This window comes from Carlito syrichta, unplaced genomic scaffold, assembly GCF_000164805.1.
Source record: "Carlito syrichta isolate Samal-C Ts95f unplaced genomic scaffold, Tarsius_syrichta-2.0.1 Scaffold256284, whole genome shotgun sequence".
Classification (NCBI taxonomy): Eukaryota; Metazoa; Chordata; class Mammalia; order Primates; family Tarsiidae; genus Carlito; species Carlito syrichta.
Genome location: NW_007200380.1, coordinates 440,521 through 444,231, shown reverse-complemented (window position 1 = coordinate 444,231; position 3,711 = coordinate 440,521). Strand labels below are relative to the sequence as shown.

The 3,711-nt window shown below is 37.3% G+C and overlaps 1 pseudogene; it reads right to left on the bottom strand.

The window, feature by feature from the left end:
* Positions 1-2,137: 2,137 nt before the first annotated feature.
* Positions 2,138-2,466, bottom strand: LOC110595092 (annotated as a pseudogene).
* Positions 2,467-3,711: the final 1,245 nt, after the last annotated feature.

Sequence of the window (3,711 nt, the reverse complement as noted above, 5' to 3'; positions counted from 1 at the left end):
AAAGATCTGTAGCCACAGTTCAGGTGAATGTGAATGTTTAACAAGCCAAGGAATGATTGAAGAGTGTGCTCAATAAAAAGGCCACCTGTAGAAATTTTAGGAATTAAATAGAATAACACAAGCTACTAGTGTGCAGTATGCTGTCTTGGGAATGCAGAAAAATTTCACAAGCAAAAACCCCACGACGAAATACTTAACTAAGAACATTTGCTCCTAACTAAACAGAGAATGTATGTAGGAAAAGGTTAATATAGGTGTATTAAGTAGGAGATGTATATTATGTAGAGGAAAGGGCCAGAACGGCATAAAAAGAGCTAAATCACTGCAGTATTCCTTTTTCTGCCCTTACCTCTTGAATTTTGAAGCCTTGCCCAAATATCCTAGTATCTGTTCTAGGAGTATAGTAGGAGAGGCTAGTAAGACAATCCTAGGCAAAGATACTGATGGGGTCACTATATTTATGGCTCACCCAAATAATTGAGAATTGCTTTTGGTTCCAGTAGGCTACAGCAAGAGGAAAAGCCTTTACCCTGTGGTGTTCATTTACTTGGGATTTAACTTACCCGTGTTACATTACCCTTCTATTAGCACAAGAAATTAAGAGTTGGTTATATTATTTCAAAAAAATTGAGCACAAATCAAGGTGCATAAGGAGGAATTCGAGCAGTCAATATTGGATTATATAATGAACGAATGCCCTTACAATGTTCATGGTCTGGAAGGTAATCATAATAAAGGGGAAAAATACCCTATGAATGTCACAATTGTATCAGAGACTATTAAATAGTAGGGTGATGTTTATTCAATTCATAAAAGTAATTTCTCAGATCTACCCAGTGGGATACAGTGAATAGCTAGACTGACCTAAGGAAAAGAAAATCCTTACTTGATAACAAAACATCTTCCAGCCCCCATACATCATCTGTAATCGCTTGATAGAAAAAAATTCCATAACCACATTGGTCATGCGGACATTTCTTGATACTATTGGCTTTCACTCTTTTTCAAACTTAGCAAAACAAACACTTACTTTTTTATGCATTTAAAAACTTCACTTATATTAATGTCCCTTTCCACCCCAATCCATCCCATCACTAAACAGGGATGAGATACAGGGTGAGAAAAAGATCCTTGATTGTTTCTCATTTTCTTCTATTTCCCTGGGGGTAAACCAATAATTCATTAAAAACTTGTATAAGTCAGAAGGATAACAAAAGACTCAATGAAATATAGAAGCAAGTAAAGAGGCATTCAGAAGTAAATTATCTAACAGCCCCTAAAACAACTTTTAAGATTTTCATTTTAATGGGGGAAGTGTTAGAACAGAAAAGAAGCTTCCTGAGAGGCATTTGCTTTAAAAGTAAATTACAGCTGAAATTATTATTGTATAGATTATACTGGGCAAAGACAGAAGTAATTATTTTTTTCTTCTTTCATGAATCTTGTAAGGCTACTGTACAATGGTTTACACATGTCATATAATGGACTGTAAATCATCCACCATATTTATCAATCATGTTTAAAGTTTTCTTAATATTAGACATTTTTAACAGGAATAAACATTTAGTAAACAGTCATTTAATTTTTCTCTTTTATTCTAGCCACCTAAGTCCATTGTAATGGATGGTACAGATTTCAGTTATAATTTGTAAAATATTCTACAAGCTGCCATGATCCCAAGAACTGGAGAAAACTGCCACCAACAAATTAACTACCAAGGTAAATGTAAATGCAGTGTGATTCTAATTTTCTTTCATACAGTCCCAGACAACCCCAAATAGCTTTATAAATACCTTATGAAAAAGCAATTTAAAAACCTATCAAAACTATTCAAAATATTTAAAGGCAGAGCTCTCAAACTTCCTTCAATCAGTGCACAAATCATCACAAAAATTGTGATCACGGTTACAAACAAAGTGAGTGGAATGTTTAAGTTTAGGGCAACCAAAAAAGTCTCATGTAACTTTAAAAAATATAATCATTTACTCAAATATACTGTAAATAGGAATGGTGATAACACAGGATGCAAAAATAAGCTGGCAAAACAGTTCTAAAAAGGTTGACAAGCAACAGAAAAACAATTCTAAAGGGGTTAAGATTACTCTGGTCATCTTCATTCGTTTGGTGGTGCAAGGTGTTAACTATTTTCATTTCTCATATCATGAAGATAGTTCACAGGAGGGGCTGGTGGATCTTGTCCATTATGTGGACTGGTTGGCTTTCCAGGCAGGTTGGATCCTCTTAGATTAGGAGGTCTCAGTAAGAATGAGATCACCGCAATAACCATCCAAGCCATCTAGATCATAGTAACATTAATGCCATGATCACCAGAGGATTCTGGTAGTTCCTGAAAATATTCTGTGTCTGTGCAATAGACTTGGACTACCGCAACAGATTGATCAGCCTTCCCATCGCATGTCCATGACAGCAAACACATTCATAGGGATGGAGTCCACCTTCTTACATGATTACCTAGCTTGATTTTATTTGACTATTTAAATACTTCTGGAGTTTAGGAAATACAGGATCAAGGTGCTGGCAGATTCAGTGTCTGGTGATGATCCACTCTCTGGCTCACAGATAGTTCCACTCTCTGTGTCCTACTATGGTGGAAGGGAGAGTTGCTTTTCTTTAAGAACATGGGACCACAGTCCCTTCTAGCCTTGTAGGGGTTTTGCTGAAATATCTGCTGCAATTCTGATGGTTCTTCCTAGGTGGTCTGTCCTTTCACTCTGATGGATGTTAGCACATTTTCTTCATGCTTACCTTTGCGAGATGGATTATTATGTGCCTTTGGGTATGGTCTTCTTGTGTAATACCTTGCAAGGGTTGTCTTAATCTCTTGCATCTGCATGGCTGCCTCTCTAGTGAGATAGGGGAAATTTTCTTGGATGACTTCTTGGAAGGCTTGTTCTAGGGTGTTCTCAGTTTCTCCTTCTCCTTCAGGTATGCCAATCAACAATATATTTGGTCTCTACATAATCCTAAACCTCTTGGAGACTTTGCTCATTCTTCCTGTCTTTTCTCCTTGTTTTTTGTCAGAATGGGTCAGTTCAATAGTTTGAGCCTCAAGTTCTGAGATTCTTTACTCTGCCTGGTCAATTCTGATGTGGAGGCTTGCTATTGTGTTTTGAAATTCCAGGAGAAAATTCTTCATTTCCAGAAGTTCAGATTTCTTATAATGGCCAGTTCAGTTCTCACTTCCTGCACTGTTTTTATGACCTGGATGATTCATGTGTCTACCTTCTTGTGGATCTCGTTGAGTGTCTTTGCCATCCATAATCCAAATTCCATGTCTGTTTTGATTTTTTGTTGTTGTTGCTTTTTTTGCTTTTTTTTTGTTTTGAAGATTGTTCTGGATGAGGTACATTGTTTGGATTCTCTGAAGACATTTTGAGAGTGTTGACTTGCTAAGGCTTTGGAGATTGCTGGTGTTTTTTCACTGGTTTTTCCTCATCTGTGCGGGCATAAGCTTCTCTTTTTATTTTTTGGTTTGTTATTTTAATATTAGATAAGATAGTCACTGTTGGGGTGGCTGTTTGCGTGCGTTTGTTTGGTTTTTTACTTTACCTTAGCTCCCCCAACTGGTCGGTCTGTGGAGGGAGCATAGGTGGCAGGAAGGGTCGGAAACTACAGGGAGATCCTCTGGAACTGCTTCACTGGTGCCCTTTGGTGGCAACGGGGTGAGACCTTTCCTTTAGTTCACAGGCT